The sequence below is a fragment of the Sus scrofa genome, chromosome 6, assembly GCF_054392235.1.
Source record: "Sus scrofa isolate SSC_HxYL_T2T_F1_AM1 chromosome 6, Sscrofa_HxYL_maternal_Yorkshire_Landrace_v2.0, whole genome shotgun sequence".
Classification (NCBI taxonomy): Eukaryota; Metazoa; Chordata; class Mammalia; order Artiodactyla; family Suidae; genus Sus; species Sus scrofa.
The window spans coordinates 107,126,595-107,145,513 of NC_139388.1; the positions used below are offsets into that span (position 1 = coordinate 107,126,595).

The 18,919-nt window shown below is 39.3% G+C and overlaps 1 protein-coding gene across 27 annotated transcripts in view; it reads left to right on the top strand.

Moving 5' to 3' along the window:
• The window catches only part of DLGAP1 (DLG associated protein 1), a 1,399,633-nt gene that overhangs the window by 839,596 nt on the left and 541,118 nt on the right, over window positions 1-18,919 (top strand). For 18 of the 27 annotated variants that reach the window (XR_014807681.1, XR_014807680.1, XR_014807684.1 and 15 more), the window contains one exon: window positions 2,375-2,494. The gene's annotated coding sequence lies outside the window, so the exon portion shown is untranslated. Of the gene's footprint in view, window positions 1-2,316; window positions 2,495-18,919 lie in introns of all 27 variants that reach the window. The other 9 variants (XR_014807682.1, XR_014807683.1, XM_084964271.1 and 6 more) reach the window with 2 other exon arrangements.

Consider the following 18,919-nt stretch of genomic DNA (forward strand, 5'->3'; position numbering starts at 1 on the left):
ATTACCCTGAATCTACTTATGAGTAGTCTGATTTGTTAGATCTTACATGAAATTCTGTAGTTTGTGTATTTCAGCAACTTTCCAGGCAATTGTGATGCACACTTAGAAACCACCTGAATAGATGACATTTATGATACCTTCTATTGGTAAAGATCCTTATTTAACTTACAAAACATTCCAGTTGTAATAAAAATGATTTTTATGGTATATCTGGATGTCTTTGTCAGAAATTGCATAATCTTGTCATTTGCTTTCCTATAGAAAATTAAGAACAATGTCTAGCACAAAATTGAATCTCAGTAAATATTTATGAGTGAGTAAATAGTCAGGTCTGTGTGTTTAAAAAATTGACAGGTTTTCATTTCTCCTTAAGTAAGCTATTTTTCATATATGTAGGGGGAAAAAATCAGTATATCTGGTATTCTTAAATATTAAGAATATTTACAGAATAATTTTATATAAACTAGGGCTCAATAATAATAATATCTGAAAGGTTTTGATAATAGAAAATCATTTTTATCTTTTGTAACCTGGGTAAATGAGGTAGATGTGAAAATATATTGCCAGTCTGCTTAATGTGCTATAAAAATACATGACATTGTTGCGCTCCTGTTGGTATTGCTTTTTACCACCTTCAGCATTTGAATACTTAACCTGTTCTTTGCCGGTCTCAAAATATTGCTGGGACAAGTTCTGTAGAGAGTTGTATTAGCTATGAACTTTTTGAATGACTAGTGTTCTTTTTGGAAACAAGTACAGTGTTAAGGGTTTTGAAAGCGATTGGACTTTGAGGCAGAGTTTTCTGAGATGCTTTTTTTTTGGTCTTTTTGCCTTTTCTAGGGCCGCTCCCACGGCATTTGGAGGTTCCCAGGCTAGGGGTCTAATCAGAGCTGTAGCCCCCGGCCTACACCAGAGCCACAGCAACGCGGGATCTGAGCCGAGTCTTCGACTTACACCAGAGCTCACGGCAACACCAGATCCTTAACCCACTGAGCAAGGCCGGGGATCGAACCTGAAACCTCGTGGTTCTTTGTTGGATTCATTAACCACTGAGCCACGATGGGAACTCCTGAGACGTTCTTCTGTCTGTGTCCATTAGCTGAGTACAGTTAGGCAAGCCCTGTTGCCTGTTCTGGCCTCTCATTCCTCTTCCGGCCTCTAATTCCTCTCCCATGAAATGGTTCCTACACTTATTCAGGCGAGGTAATGTTTGTAAATAGGAGGGAATAAATTATTCACCCTTGGATTCAATTCTGAATATCCCTAACTCTCCACTTAACACTTACTACTAGTTTTCTCATTCCCTTCTGACACTATTTGAATGTGCTATTGATGGCCACAAAGTCATCATATTGCTTAGAAACAAATAGAAACAGAACTCTGTGGATCCCTTCTTTTTCAACATCAGGTCTTGTGTGTGTTTGACACCACTCCTTGTCTCTGTGACCTTTCTGGAAGGAAAATCACAGCTCAGCATAAAGCATGTGATATTATCATAAGAGGCAACCCCCCCCCCATATCTAGGCCCAATTAGAAGTTCCATTTTGTCACTCTCATAAGAAACTGGGTTTTTGTTGTTTTTGTTTTATTTTTTTTTTTTTTGTCTTTTGTCTTTTTAGGGCCTCACCCGTGGCATTTGGAGGTTCACAGGCTGGAGGTCCAATCAGAGCTGAAGCCGCTGGCCTATGCCACAGCCACAGCAACACAGGATCTGAGCCCTGTTTGCCACCTACACCATAGCTCACGGCAATGCCGGATCCTTAACCCACTGAGTGAAGCCAGGGATGGAACCTGCGTCCTCATGGATGCTAGTTGGGTTCACTAACTGCTGAGCCATTACAGGCACTCTGAGAAACTATTGTTATTAATAGGGGTCTTGGCTCAGCACTTAATAATGCCCTTGGGAAGATGCTGCTGTGACCTGTATACTGCTGTGATGTCAAAACAACTACCCTGGAAATGATACTTTTTATCCCCCTTTTTTTAGTCACAGCTGCTTAGTTGCTTCATTGTTAAAACATAATGCACAGGAGATGAACACAATCTTGCATGTGTAGTATACCTTACAAAATCAAATGATCAATACTTGCATTTTATTGCTTTTTAAAGAGGATATAAATGTTAACGGTGGAAAAATAGATTGTAGAATATCAAACCCAGTTATGACGAAGATGCTATTTTTTATTTTTTTATGGTTGATTTTCTTTTCTGAAAAGCATAAAAATACAAAGTGAAACAGAGACGCCTGGCATGCAAATTTTCTATGAAATGCTCTTCTCACGTCGTTGAATTTAATGGCTAGGTGATCTTCCTAAGGATCTTTTCATTTCAGGGTAGTTACTATATCTAATCACTGCATTTTGTTATGTTTCAGAACAGCTGAGCATCACACACCAGAGGGACATCGGACTTAAAAAAAACAAAAACAAAAACTGCAGCGTTTGGATCTTTTCCTGCCTTAAAAGCAAGAAAAATGGAAAATTGATAATCAAAGGTAAAACTATCTCCTTTCCCTTTAAGTAACCTCTCTTTACAGCTTCCTCTTCAATCACTCTGTGTGAGGAAACTTTTTTTTCTTCTTTTGATCGCGTGATATAATTGAATACAAATATTTCTGGTTTGTACTCCAGACATATTAATATGCTGCTGACGTAGGAAGTCTGTGTTGTTTTGTTGTTTTAACTCCTTAGTTGCCTGTTCAGAATCTGGACCAGATGGGTTTTATATGTTTAATCTTCATTCTTGGTGTGGATCTAGAGTGGCAGATCAGGAAAGTGCCATTTTTGTAAATTTCTGGGCCAAAATGTTGTACTTGGGGTTAGGCGTGGAATTGTGGAAGTGGATGACATAGTACGTATCAGCTTCTCTTTTCTTCGCGCGTTGGACAGATTTGCATCTATCATCACAGCCAGGATCAAGTTAAGCTCTGTGAGGTAAGAATGGAGACACTTGATGGGATGCTGTGGTCTCCACTCCTTTCATTTTATGATGTAGTTGAAGGAAAGAATAAAGAAAGGTCTTAACGATACAAAAATAAAAAACACTGCATTCATGGTATCAGACTAAAGGGGATTGGTATTGCGGAGTGTATCAATAATCCATCATCTTTGTTTTGGTTGCTTGCCTGGGACAACGGAAGGGGCATGATCATTTACTGGTGATCCAGAGGAATGGGGAGACTGAAGGGGGGACGAAGTAAAGACCCACACAAGAGCAGATGAATGATTTCTCCTCTGTGGACATGGGGACGTGTTTCCCCTGGGACTTCCAAGAGGGTCTGGGGGTCCCTCTTAGAATTTCTTCTTGAAGGATGTATAGCTAAATGTTCATCCACTGGCTTTACCCCCTTGGTTGTAGATTGCTCCCGGATCATTAACTCCGACACAATTCTGGGCTGGGCTGGCACTTGTCTCTTGTCATAGACACTATAAAGGCAAAGAGAATCAGAATTGGCCTAGAATTGGCCAAGGCAGCAATCAGAGGTGGGCCAAGGGGGTGTGATGCAGGGCACTAGTGGTGTCTGTTGTAGTTCTTTTCACTTTATTTTCAATTATCAATTAAATCACAATGATCCTCCTAAATGAACTATTTTTGTGTTTTAAAGACAGTGGAGAGTTCTATCCAAATGGCGTAGGAGCAAAGCAACCTCTGTTTCAAAACTAACCTCTTCCTTAATAAATTGTCCATGTTCAAAGTGAAAGAAAGGTACATCTTGGTCCATAGGTACCTTTGCCATTATATAGTAAGACCTGAAGTATGGCCAAAGTAGTGGACTAGAGATATAATAGAATAACATTTTGTAATACCTTACTGCTCACCATTATGTTGATTTCTGTACAAGAAGGTATCTGTGGATATGTAAAAATATATTTATTGTCTTTCCTCTTTGGAAACAATCCCATGAGCAGGGTCAGTATTTGTGTGAAAAGTATGACTTAACTGATGCATGTCCAAGCATAAAGTTACAAGGATGGTCTGCTGGCAAAATAGATTTGACACATTAAAGTGAATTGGAGTTTTTTTCCCCACCTTGAGGACATTCAATAGATTAAAGAAAGCTAAGTAAAGGCTAGGGTTGTGTGGTGACCCAGAAGATCCTTTGTGCAAAGGAGGAATGTATTCTGTGAATTCTTTAAGGATCAGCTATTAAAGCAAGTGGACAAGCAAACATTTCACCTGATGCACATTTCCATGCAAATTTATAATTAAGGGAATGAAAATGGAGAGATGAAGGGAAAGGGCAGCAGAAGGAAGCAGAGCAGAGGAACCAAGGAAGCAGTGACAGGTGGCAAGGCAGACATCCTCAGAGTGGGCAGAATCAAACTAGAGAAGGAAGAGAATCCCACCACAGTGGAGAGATACATCTTAGGGCAGAGCACATCCAGACTGAGCGAGTGGCCCCAGTTCTTTTGAGGTCTGATATATCCCTAGGTCATCACGGAAAAAGTCAATCACTTTGGCTTCTCACCTGAACAGTGCAGTTGCTTCTCAACCGTCTTCCTCTTGGTGGTGGCAGTAGGCTCTAAAATGCTCCTTACACAAAAGTTCTGATCATGTCTGGTCTTGCCTCAGAAAATTTATTTTTTTTATTTATTTTTATTTTTTATTTTATATTTTTGCTATTTTAGGGCTGTACCTGTGGCACATGGAGGTTCTCAGGCTAGGGGTGGCATCGCAGCTATAGCCACTGGCCACAGCCACATCAACGGGCAATCCAAGCCATGTCTGCAACCTACACCACAGCTCACGGCAACATCAGATCCTTAACCCACTGAGCGAGGCCAAGGACCGAACCTGAATCCTCATGGATCCTAGTTAGGTTCGTTAACCACTGAGCCATGATGGGAACTCCCGTCCAAACTTCTTCATCAAATCTTTAAAACATGCCCCTCTAAGTTTTCAGACTTATTTTTTTGATTCCTTGACTTCACTTACCATGGGTCTAGACCCTTGGTCAGTAAGGCAAATTCTGTGATCTATCAACTCATCTACATGATTTGGATGCATTTGGTTCTCAAGCATAGGTTGGTCTGGGACAGGGCCCAAGAATTGGCATAGCGAAAACGTTCCCAGACTTTGTTGCTGCTGGTGGTCCAAAAACCTTACTTTGAGAATCTTTCTATAAAACAAAGGGTCCAGGCTGGCCCTATAATTTCTACATTGCAGTTAGAGTCAAAGAGTAACAGCCTTAAAAAGGCTGCCAACATCACCCTTGTGGAGAAGTGTACTAATTTAAGAATAGGGTCTGTCTTCGTCAGATACCATCTTAAGGTCATAAAAGTCCCCATGATAAGCTTTGTGATATATTTTGTTATCCCCCGCTGTGTTACAGAATCATACATATTTTTTGGATGGTTGGATGGATAGATGGATGGATAGCTGGGTGGAAGGGAGGAAGGAAAGAAGAAGAGAGGGAGGGATGCCTGCACAAATTTGACAACTAAGGGTTGGTTTCAGCAAGAATCTTAACACTTACAAAGAACCTGTTCTGGCATATGCCATTAGGGAGAGACTAATTGCCTTCACATGAAAATCGTACTCAATATATCAGACATTTGATTAGGTGGAATACTGTGTATTCAGAGCCTGAATGTCTGGGTATCAATAGTCCTGTGCTCTTTAATAAGCACAGTCTTTCACAAAAGACTTCTTGCTCTTTGATTGAGTACAACACGGGGGAGAGGTCATTTATACCAAGAGAAATTGTACATTTTACTTTATAAAAGAGCCAGAGGCTATGTGAAACCAGGAAATCACATCTTTTTAATAAATTGCTTTGCAAATGTCTCTTCCTTGAGTTTAAATTTTGCAGCTGCAGCATAATTTGCATGTTTATTCCCATTTAGGCCAATTGTGCATTCTGGTTTTTTGCTTTCTTGCATTCAAATGTGTTCACGTATCAATGTTGCACATCTTCTCTCTGCATCTTTTATGTGCATTCATCAACCCATGATTGGCTTGGTAAATTTATCCTACTTTTCTTGCTAAAATAACTGTTCCTGCTGTCTGTTTTCTGCCTACTCTTTGATTTATTCTAGAAATTGGACTCAATGCCTACCTTTAGAGCTCAGTGTGAAATTTATTCTGTATGTTTTTAAACCCAGTTCTAACATTTTTTTTCCTGATATGGGTTCTGTAGTGGCATTAGCTTCAAAGTGCACCCTTGAAAGAGCCTCATTATGTATTAGCGTAAAAAAATAGTGATGAATGAAAACATGAATCTCAAAAATTTCTTTTAAAAGTGAATTTCATATTTCACCTTAACAGGGGAAAATTAAAATTTTCATATCCTGCTATGCCATGCCTAATATTAAGCATAAAGGAATGAATCTAGTTCCAAATTTGTTATTACCTTGATATATGTCCTTGTCTGGAGTCTTTAGGCTTTAGCTACCTCCATTATAAAAAGAAGGATTTAGGATAAATGTCCCTAAGGGATTCATTCCAGTTCTTGATTTTACAGTCTCAGGATGCAGGTTATATGAAATACTATTTATAAATCAAACACAACAGTATGAAAAGTCAGTTCGTCAAATAATATGGCACCTATTTGGCAATAAAGTTGAAAGAGCAGAGTTTTGAGTATTGAAAGATCTGCATTCAAACCCTCGCTCTTTCACTTATTAATAATATGAGTTTGGAGAATTTATGGAATCACCCTATGTTCCTTTAGTATCTTCATCTGTAAAATGCGAGCTGTGCTGTAACTATCTGCAAGGTCACTTTAAAGACTAGGGATAATCTGAAAACTATCTAGCACTTACCTGCTCAACATAGCTAGCTGTGAAGATCACTACAGGCATCTAAGCTGAACCAGAGTCCAAACTATGGTTTCCGAGGTTCATGGAGAGCCTGTCCTTCTCTACTATAATTCTCCAAGGCTAAGAAATGTTCATTTGTGACTCTAAAAGATGAATCCAGTTTGGAAAATGTCTCCATAATTTAGTCATCTGAGACTAGCAAGACTAGTGGGAAAATTCAACATAGGTTTTCGAGCAGACAGGGCATCTTGTTGTATACGCTGGGGGTGATTACACAGAGCAAGCAAGGCCTTTTCATCAACACTGACTTCTTCAGGGAGTTACCATCATGGCTCAGCAAATTATGGCCCTGACTAGCATCCATGGGGAAGAGGGCTGTTTCCCTGGCCTCGCTTAGTGGGCTAAGGATCCATCGTTGCCTTGAGCTGTGGTGTAGGTCACAGGCATAGCTCAGATCCCCCGTTGCTGTGGCTGTGGTGTAGGCCAGCAGCTGCAGGTCCCATTGGACCCCTAGCCTGGGTACCTCCATGTGCTGTGGGTGTGGCTCTAAAAAGCAAAAAACAAAAACAAAAAGAAATGAAAACAAAACAGAGTTTTAGTCTGAATAAATATTTATATGCTCTTGATTTATACTGATTCCAGTAAATTCAAAGGTATTCCTTATTTTTTCTTTCTTGTCCACTGAAAAATTATGTTTACAGCCAATTTGTCTGATGCAGTCTTATACCCAGAGGCAAAAGAAATTAAATTTTGGTCAGTAGATGATTCATTTCCTACAGGATTCATGCAAGTATTGAATACTTTTCTGCTCTTTTTATTAATTTATTTTTTTGCAGTTGAACTGTCACTTGGCTATTAGTTAACCCCAGCCCTTCCTCAGCAGAAATTCAGAGCTTTCTCCTTCCTAGGAGCAGATCAATAAAATTTGGGTGGACTGTTTCATCAATCTTAGCAGAGGATTTAATCCTGTTGGCTTTTTTTCTATTTCAGTATTCTATAAATCCTCTGCAATTTAATGTCTTTTGAGATAAAGCTTACTATATTTTATTCTTCTATACTTTCCTTTCTTTTTACATTGGAAGTAATTTAGAGCCAAGAACTGCTGGTGCTCTTTGAGTATATTGATTATTTTAGACACTTCTCAGATAACTAAAATCTAATTGTGGGATGTTGTATTTATTTATTGTGTCTCTGAGACATATCACTGTCAAGATGAAAATCACACTAATAAGGCTGTTCCAAGCTCTAAGAGAGATGATAGATAGATAGATACAAATATAGATATTGTATACACATACCTACATATATACGCACATACAGCACATGGTGGAAATACTGGTGAAAGTGATGGTGTGATAGTGTTTACTTAGACAATCCATTTGTTCGCAGTAGTATAGTTATTTCTCCATAGATACATTATTACTGAAGTTTGCCTTTTTTATGAGTAGATCTATTAAGTACTCTGATAAAAACATTCTTTGTATAATAAAATAATTTCCTTATAAAACAGAGCATAATAGAGTTTATCCCAAACTCACCTTTTTTTTTAGTATTTGTCGACACCATAAGAATACCCAAGGAAAACATTTACCATGCAGTAAAGAGATGCAGCTTGATGAGAATTATTAGGAAAAAGAAAAGAAAAGAAGGAAAGGCCTATTGACTGAGTTTATTTCCTCCCCACTGTATTCTTATCATGTGCTAGAAACTTTTTGACCTCAAATATTTATTTAAAAGCTAAGTTTGGAGTTCCTGCTGTGGCACAGCAAGTTGAGGATCTGGCATAGGTCACACCTATGGCTCGGATTCATTCCCTGGCCTGGGAACTTCCATATACTGCAGGTGTGGCTAAACAAACAAACAAAAAAAACAGCTAAGTTTAGGGAGAAGATGATAACCATTTTAATAAGCAATAGTGCTGCAGTTTTGTTGTTGTCATTGTTTTTTACCATTCCAGTATTATCTGGGAATTTATAAATCAAGTAGGGTACAAATTTGACAAAATAATTATACTGATACACGATGCCTTTTTTCTCCGACACTTCAAATAATTGAGGTCGTTGTTCATATGTATTTATGACTAAAAACCTGATAGAAAGCGTATGTTTAATACTTAGGTTTGGGTCCATGCAGGGGAGACATAATTTTCTATCTACCTTCTTGGGATCTTTGGCTGGGCCTGAGAATTAAATGAATGTCAGGTAAAGCGGCAGGAGGAAATCACACAAATTTATTTAATATGAGTTTTATGTGACATGGGGGTCTTCATAAGAAGATAAAGACCCAGGGAAGTAGCAGAACCAGTGTGATTTGATCAAGGTCTCCTTGCACAGACCTCACCCTCTGCTCCCTCTCTGATCACAATGTGCCTTTCCTCCTAGTACAGGGAGGGCATCTTTCACATGGGAGTTTTATCTTCTGCTTTTAGGAAGTAAAGAGGAGGTCAGAAAACAAAGTTCTATTTGTAACTGCTGTTTTTCAAGTGCCTTTGACGCTCATTAATTCTTAGGCCAAAGTGGCGTATTTGGGGTGGCATATTCCATCACCTTCCAGGCATTGTTTTAAGCACTTTATCAGAGTTACCTGACTTCATCTTTAACCTTTGAGAACATGTTATACCACTTCAGGGAGCAATCAACAATTCCACCATCGTAGTCATAGATTTCAAGGTATTTTTCTCAACGATAGAAGCAGCTCACCAGAAACTCACTGAAGACATGGCAGATGTGAATGCACATTAACAAGCCTCATTCAGTGGCCATGAATGGACTTTTTCAATCAATAGTTGGAGAATGTCATGGTCTTTGGATGCGGGTCAGAAAAAGAATTTCTGGACTTGTATTGGGGTGAAAAAAAAAAAAAGAAGAGTTAATTGAGACTAGAAATGCTGCTCGTGCCACAGGATGACTTCCTGATAATCAGGGAGAGCTGACAGTGAGCACGTGGTCGTGTCTGTTTTTATAACCCAGGGAGAGGAGAGGTCTGGAGATACACCTGCTGACTTGCTGATTGGTTGGGGAAAGAAGGGTCTTAGGATTCACTTGCTGATTGCTTGGTGAGGGAGGGATATAACGGCCCTGAAAGGGCAGGGTGAGGAGTGGGCCACATTCCTTTTCCAGTAGGGGCAGGAAGGAGTAGGCCATGTTGCTCCAGGTGTTGGGGAAGGAGCATTACAATGAGGTGGATGGGGCGATGATGAGGGTCTGGGAATTCTTATCTTGGCCAGAGGCTTTGAGTTCTATCTCCTCGAAGGGGCCTTGAAGCCCAACAGAGAATACCAATTCTTCTTAAGTTTCTGTATATGTCTTTAAAATGATATACTGAGCCACAAACCAAGACAGAAATGTACTCTCCATTTCACAGATGAAGAAACTAAAGAGAAGCATAAAGAAGCCAAAAATCTTATCAAAGAACAGAGCTAGTATGTGGCAGAGCAGAGCACAAACTGAGACAGCTGGGCCATCAGAGCCACCTGCCTCCTGCAATATCTGACCCTAATGGTTGTCATACAGGTGAAAAGCAAAGAGCTGATCTTTAACAAAATTTTTTTTTTTTTTTTTTTTTTTTGGCTGCACCCATAACACATGAGAGTTCCTGAGCCAGGGATCAAACCTGCGCCACAGCAGCAACCCGAGCCATAGCAGTGATGATATTTGAACCTTAACCCACTACACCACAAGAGGCCTCCCTTTTACAGATAACTTATGTAGCAGGACAAAAAGGCTAGGATTACCCTTTTTTTTTTTTTTTTTTTAAGATTCAGGAGCAAGGGTGTTGCCAATTGGACAGTGGATTTAGGGGAAAATTCAAATCAAATTAAAATAGATTTAAATAATTGCTCAGTGTTTAAATAGCCAGCACAAAACAAGAATGGTAGAGTTTGAGTTATTACCATAAATTCATCCCCTCTAATAACCCAGCCCTGAATTATTGATCATGTTGAGTGAGGTTCCTCTGTATAGAAATGGAGAACATCCACTAGGATTTCACAATCATGTCAAACTCTTTATTTGTAACACTTCACCCATAAACACCTCCTCCCATCCGCTCCAACCTCCTCTACCCCATCTATGTCTCCATGACCCATCTATCCAGTTGCTTTAGTTGGAAACCTGGGAGTCATCTATGAAATGATAGATGACTCCCCCGTCACCTTTGATGAATTTGAATGAACTTGTTGAATGAAGTTCCATGTTACCCATCTAATTATGTGAATGCTCAGCTGGTCCAGTGATTACAGTCAGAGTGTGATGATCACACATTATGCTCTACTGTTTGCTAATACGTTTGGGTTTCTGGCTGCAGCAGCCAATCCCCATGTAGGGTTTTGTTTTGTTTTGAGTTTTGTTGTTAGCAGTGTTGTGTTGCGGGTTTTGCGTGTAATACATGCAGAGAAGATTCACTGTAGAAAAGCTGAGATATTTTCTCCTCTCCATGAAGGCATTGTATTTGTTGACAAATTCAGCATATAGCCTTTGGCACACACAGCTCTCAGCAGCATTGCCCTCTTTAATTATGTCCCCTGGGAAAAAAAAATTTGTTTCCTGGCAAGGCAGCTTTCCTAATCAAAGACTTCCTGGGTCTTAAGTAATAAGAAACTCAAATGTTTCAAACTGAAACTTATGGTGGGTCTTAATTGGGCATGTATTTTAATCTTTGGGGATCAAGAAACTCTAAATGTTACACATAAAATATTTCATGAAGTATACAGGGAGGGTTTCATATATTTTTATCCATTTTTACTTCAGACACGTTACTGACGAAACAATGTGTGCATTGGCATGGAAAGCTTGAATAATTTATCTCTTCCTTGACCTATCACTTACTGCTCCTTTCCTGATAATTTCATTGTCGTTATTTTTCACTCAAACCTATTTTTAGGTATGGGAAATTTTGCATAGTTAGAATATGAATGGAGGTGCCTTGAGCAGGTAAACTAGAGGCCTGAGTTCCAATAGGATTTTAACAATAAGAGGAGTCCTACCCCCGCCAACTCCTCATGCCAGGGAGATAGTTAACAGACAAAGGGAAGAATTAAGGATTGAACTCCAGGGAAGTCCCTCCTTTGAGGGGCAGAAGAAGGAATCAGCTGAGAAGTTGAAAGAAAATCAGACCTAGACATTGGTTAAAGCAGTTATTCAGGACTATTGTGGTAGGGCACAGCAGACCTCAATAGAGAGGTGGTTTCAGTTTCAAATAAAATGTAGACAAGTAGGGATTTGCAGCCAAAGAGCAGAGGTAGGAGTCAGTGGATGGAAATTACTAAGAAGAAACATCAGGAGTAAGAGAAGATTCTGACTAAACAGACCTAACAGGATTCTTGCTAGAGATGAAGAATTTGATCAGATATCAAGGATGATCAGTTATGGAGGGTGGGTGGTTCTGTCTAAACTGACTTAGAGTCTTACTACAACTGGGCGATGCAAGACCAACCAGGATGGACCCTGAGCCTGAGCGGGAGGCCCTGAGTCATAGAGGATCCTGAGTCCTTAGTCCAGGAGAAAGTCTTTGTCAGAAAAATGCAAAGATACCCAGGAGAACAGGGATGGTTTTTGTCATGAAGGATAAAAAGAAAGTTCCAGGATTCAGCTTAGCAAATACAAAGCACGTGGTCACATCCTAATTCTAAATTTAGCCATTTCTTTCAAATATGGCATCTATTTTATGAGCTTGTATAATTATAAGTTGTGAAATGATGAATTCAGTCAACCCATCTCATGTGGCTTCTTCATTTTTTAAAAATAGGACCACCACTAGCTCAGTGTTAAAATCTTAGAGTCATCTTTCCATTCCTATTTATCCAGCCCATCCCTAGGTCTTGGTCATTTTTTTCAAATCCCTTCCTGATGCGGTCTCCACCACCACTCGCCTGCCTCCATCTCAGCCAATGCACTAGCAACCTTACAGAGGTCTGTGCCTCACAGTGACCTCATTCCAAAACCCCATTATGCAAGCTGTCCTTAAATTAACCTCAAAATGCCAATTCTCATGCATATTTTTAATAGTTAGTGTTTGGGGAGCGCCTGCTGTGGCAAAATGGAATCTGTGGCATCTTGGGAGTATTGGGAGGTGGGTTCGATCTCTGGCCCAGCACAGTGTGCTAAGGATCCAGTGTTGCCACAGCTGTGGCTTAGGTCTCAACTTTGGCTTGGATCTGATCCCTGGAGCTCCATAAGTTAGTATTTGATAAGTCCCTGTGTACCAGACATTATGTTAAGTGTGCTATGTCATTTAATTTCTATATGCAATCTTAAAGAGTAGGTGCTATTATTATTCTTCCTTTGCAAGTAAGAAAATGAATCTTTCAAGAGTTAGAATAACTCCTCCAAGGTCATAGCAACTAAATAGCAAAGTCTAACTCCAACAGCTGAGCCCTTGGGCATTGTTGCATGGCACCTTCTGTAGCCACGTGTAATGAGTTGAGGGTGATCAGACTCCAGGAAATGCAGCTGAGTAAACTGAGATTCGATTATGGAAGTTCTCTTGATCTCACCAGTGGACTAAAGCTTATTCAAGATGTTTAAGCCGGGGATGGGGAGAAACACAGTCAGATGGTGGAGGAATTAGAGGAACTCGAATCTGGAAGTTGTCTCTCTCCCCCTCATAAGCTCTGGCCATATGGCATTTCCTGTCCTCTCTGCCGAAAATGTTCTTAATGAATTTCTCTGCCTCATGCATCTCCTTCTAGGTGCTTCTCTGGGGTCACATTCCTGGAAGAGTGTGCCCTTCCTCGGTACCCTGATAGCCTCTCCTCAGAGCTTTTAGGTTGTTTGAGACCGTGTTGTCTTTCAGATCCTTGTGCAATGAGTCGCACTTGATTCTTACAAAATCTTGGTGAGATGTTTCTAACTCCATCTCAAAGATGGGTAAGGAAGGCTCACAGAGTTGAGGTAACTTCCCTCTCCATATTATGCCAGCAACATTGTTGTGTTACCAATGCCTGATACCTAGTAAATGCTCAATAAATATGTAATGAGTACATCAGTTGCCTTTATCTGCTTGTATCTTTTATTGTAGTAAAAATACTTAAACTCCTAGATTACAAGGATTTTCCCCAAGGCTTTTGTGTGCCTCATAATACAGAATGTATTGTACAAAGCAAATAGAAGTGCTTGATTTATTTATATTAACAAATCTTCATTTTATATTATGGGCATACCTCAGAGATATTTGGGCTTGGTTACAGACCACTGCAATAAAGAAAATATTATGATAAAGCAAGTCACTTAAGGTTTTTGGTTTTCCATTGCATATAAAAATTATATACCCTATACTGTAGTCTATTAAGCATGCAATAACATCATGTCTTAAAAATACCATACAGACCTTAATTAAAAAGGTAGTATATTGCTTTTTTTAAAAAAAAGGCTCATCATCATCTGAGCCTTTAGTAAGTTGTAGTAGCAATATCAAAAAAAATCACTGACCACAGATCATCTGCACAAATGTAACAATAATGAAAATATTTGAAATATTGTGAGAATTATCACCATGTGACACAGAGACCTGAAGTGAACAAATGCTGTTGGAAAAATGGCATCAGTAGACTTGATTAACTTGGGTTGCCACAAACCATCAGTTGTAAAAATAATGCACTATCTGGGAAGCAAAACAAAGCAAAACACAATAAAAGAAGGTATGCCTTTCTTCATTTCATTTTGGATGCAAGACACTTTAGGATTTTGAGTACTCTTGGCCAGAAATCAGTACACTGTCAGGCTCTCTTAGAAGGCCATTTTTGCCCTAGAGTTATATGATGTTTGTATGCCAGGTAACTATCAGATCCGGGAGAATGAAAATAGAGTGGAAATAATACTATCAACTTCTTTTGAAACTTGACCGTGTAACAGGTTCTATCCCATTCACTTTAAGGCTATATCAACTTATTCTTATAATACCGTGTGGAATAGGTGTTATTATTATTAGCCCCATTTTACAAATAAGCAAGGAAGGCACAGAAAGTTATTTCCCCAAGGTCAAACTTGTAAGTGGCAGAGCTGGAATTTGAACCCAGACACCATGACTCAGAGTCTAGGTTCATTCCCTCAATTAATAGGTATTTTTATACCCTAGTCTTGATTTTAAGTCCTAATAGATGGTCAATGAATGTATTCTTAATGATTGTGTGAAGTCTAGCCGAAGGTATTCACTGACTGATGTATAAAAGCAGAATTATTATTTAGTGGTGGTCGACTCATTTCAATGAAAAAGTGATTTGTCTACAGCTAAAGCATCCATTTTTAGTTTTCAGATTTTACATGCTGTACCAATTCATCCTCAATTAAAAGAAAGCAATTGCAGAGTGACTAGGAAATAGTCAATTATTGTTCATACTGCCAAGCTTTGGGAATTAGCATTCTAGAATTTGCACAAATGTTAAGCCAGGAAAAAGAAGTCATAAAACAACATTTGAACGGCTCTTGAAATTCTGCCAGATATTAGTAATTGTATTATAATTTAAATTTTGGCATCAGAGGGTTTTTTGAGCTGGCTGGGAACTTTGGGATCATCCATGCCAGCTTTCCCCTCGATGCCAGAAGTGTTCACACACATTTAAAAAATAAGATGTTTGACAAATATTCCTCTAACAGTGGTGCAGAGTCAATAGACACAGTTAAGGGATTTAGCTTTGTATAACTCTGTGCCTGTGGCTAGTAAGACATTGGGATATTTAGCCAGTCCAACCAAGCAGGGCCTCTTGGCACTCTTTCCTAGGACTTTTCTATGCCTGCATCTGGCCCTTTGAAAACACACTCGCCACCCTCTACCTAAAATATTATAGCTCTTTATAAACTTCCTTTTCAAATCTCATTATTTCTTCTTTCATTTGTCATGTGGCATAAAATGATTGTGACAGACTAAACAACGTAAGCACAAAGAGCCAACATATGGTTTCCGTAATGTCTAAGAAGTCTTTTCTCTCGCCTGCACACACACACACACATGCACACACACACACGCATGCAGTTGTTCCTGAAGCTGGTAACCTGGGTACATAATGGTCTTTCTGTACACAATCTGAATGTAGGCAATCAGTTGCCTTAAGACACAAACAATGTCACATAATGTATTTCTGAAAAAAAGATAGCAATATTGTTTCTGATCATTTCAAGATAGTTTAATAGTGTCCCCTATGTTTGTGACTATGATTTCTCATTGAATGAGATGCAGATAGTCCCTTCTTCCTTAAATCCTTCTCCACGTGGCCACTGCCCTCTGGCCACCCTTTCTCATGGTCCCTCCCACCGGCGACCTGATCCACCAAAGTAGACAGTTTTCTTACAGGTTTTGCCAAAGTCCAGCCTGCTACTCCTGCTCAGATACTCCGTGGTCTTTTTCCTGCTTCCAATGTCTTCCTTTAGGTCTTGGTTAAAATGCCATCTTCTCAGAGTACCCTTCCCTGAGCACCCTTTAATGTCTCCATCAGCTCCTTTTCTCTTGACCTTTGTGACATTGACCACAGTCTACATCTCTCCCATTGTCTACATTTGTGTCATGTGTGTTTGTGTTTGTGTGTGTACATTCATGTGTGCAAGGGTCACCCCTGCCCTTTCTCTTGGAATGTAAACGTCACAAGGCCAGGGATGGAATCTGTCTTGTTCACCACTGCTTTTCTAGTTTCTGATATAATAGGTGCTCCATATATAAATAAATGAACATCCTGAAATTATAAATATTGAAATGGCTAGAGGCATTAATGCGCATTCACATGTCACTGGGATCTTTACCCAATTTTGCTGATGCCATTTTTGCATTTATTAACTGATCAGTTATTAAATAATCATTCCAGGTGCCATCTTTGTACATATGTCCCTTTCCTTCTTCACAGGTGGTGATGTGGGCTCATTTGTATCAGTGACGCTTCTGGTATTGACTTATTCAGAAAATTTGGGAAATAAGTAATAATTGTCTATATAACTGAAAAAATATTTTTTTTAGATCACATGGTACTTAAGAGCAACCTGAAAAACCAGCAAGAAGGAAAGGTATATGATGTTCTTAGAATGAAATTAAATGGACTCTAATATTGAAATCACAGTGTTCGAGACTATTTGGACATGGTAGAAAGGCAGTTGAAGGACTGTGTGGTTAAGCTTTTCTAGGCAAATATGGTGAAACATCTGTTGAGCATGCTCTGAACAGTACCCAGAACATCCTATTCTGATATGTAATAAATAGCGCAGGATGGTACTGATTAGTTTGTATCTTGTTAGAAATAATTGTTTGCTTGGTGGTCACAACACTTCGAAACACAACTTTTTAGATCCTTATCTCCTTCCTTCCAGTCACTATTGCAGAAAGAAATTATTTGCCTAATTCACCTGTTCCAGAATTGCCGTAGACCAGATCCCATGGTCCTAACAGTTGTGATTAGCCAGAGCCAAAGTTGACAGCGAGTCGGATGCTCTCCCAAGGGGATGGCCAGAGGCAATGGAAGACAGTCTACAATTTGGCATTGATGCTTCCTCACCTTCCTGTAAGCCTCATGTTTCAGGGAAGGCTGAGGCATCCTTGTGGTCATGGAGAACTGTGTGTCCATGAGGAAACAGATTGGCCCATGGGGGTACTGGACCAGTGCATCTGACAATTCTTATCCCAGGATGCATCCCTCTTTCCCATGCCCTTCTTCATGATTAGGGGAAAGGAGAGAGTCCTCAACGTGGCCTCATATGATTTTGTAGAGCATTGGATAGACAGACTGCCAAGGTGTTACTTTCTTCTGTCAGCTGCATGTTTGCCCAACCCATACACACAGTAACTCTAAAGGCTCACTCTCTCTCTTCATATCTTCAATCACCGTTAGTTTTTCTTTCTGTGGAACTTATCAAAGGGACATCTTTTTGAGCTGCATGCAATGAGTAGTAATTTAGCCATCACATCCCTGTAGCTCTTCCTCTATGATTTTTCTAACCAGGTTTGGATGTCACAGTTGTTCTAAAGGATGGCCTTTGACAGCAAATGCCCCCGCTTCCCCTACCAAGCCAAAAAACTTCCACTCACTGACATCATAGGCTATTCAGTTTTCTGAATGCAGCCTTCATTTATTCTAGAATACAGAGCATAACCTATAGATGGAAAATTGCAAGCATTTTTTTAGGAAAACTCAAAGTAAAAAAAAAAAGACTCCTTTCCAGTTTTTACCACCACTTAGCAATTTGGTTGGGTCACTGGAGTACCATCCTTTCCTGTGTCCCAAGATGTCATGTTGAAAGTTAGGAAAAATCTTACATTTGTTTCTCGCATCCTCCACTGGTTGTTTTTGACCTTGAGCATCTATTTTGCCCTCCATTTTAGTAAATGCGGCAAACCAGCAGCAAGCTTTTGTGAATTAACTTGGAGTTTTGCTGATGCCATGCTCTGTTTTCCTGCTTCTCCAGGGCAGTGTTACCTTTTAAGGATCTGCTTATCTTTGTAAGGGCTTATCTTTTTAAGGATTCAGCTTTTCTCCTGTTCCCATCTAGCATACCTTTCTTCTCTTCTCATTTGAATAACATGAGATTATAAAGCATTTAGAAAACCGACAGTCACATAAATGGTAAGAAGTATAATCATTTTTTTCGTTTGTGAAATCAGCAGTTACAGGAGATGCATAATTGCCTCTAGTGACTGAAAATGCTGTTATTACAAGAACACCAGTGGGGTCTTGGGAAAATGTTATGTAGCTAACAAAGGAGAAAAATTCCAATGAAAAATAAGGTTTATCCCAAACTCAGAATGCTTTTGAAAAACTTGATCTTGCTGTTAACTACTGCATGATGATTTCTTGTGACACTTGAACTTATTTTATACAGTCTTGAACCATGTCAAATGGATTTTCCAGAAGTGTTTGTCTTCATAACGATGAGATGATTTAAGTCAATAAGCCAGTAAGTGACATATGAAAAGTTACCACAGCGTGTGCCATATGTGGGATTAGAATCTTTAAAATCTCTAAGCTCTCAGGTCATAATTTTTTGAGGTCTCACTTTATTATGTTAGAAGAGAAATTAGCCACAAAATAGTATTTTAACATCTCTTTTTCTGTTTTTATAGCAAATATGTGATCTATACAATTGTGGTCAATTATGCTTTTCAGGTAACACTTTTTTTCCTGAGGAACCATTATTAAGTTGATTGCTAGTGAGTTACAGTAGTGTGGTAATACCATTTTGCTCCTT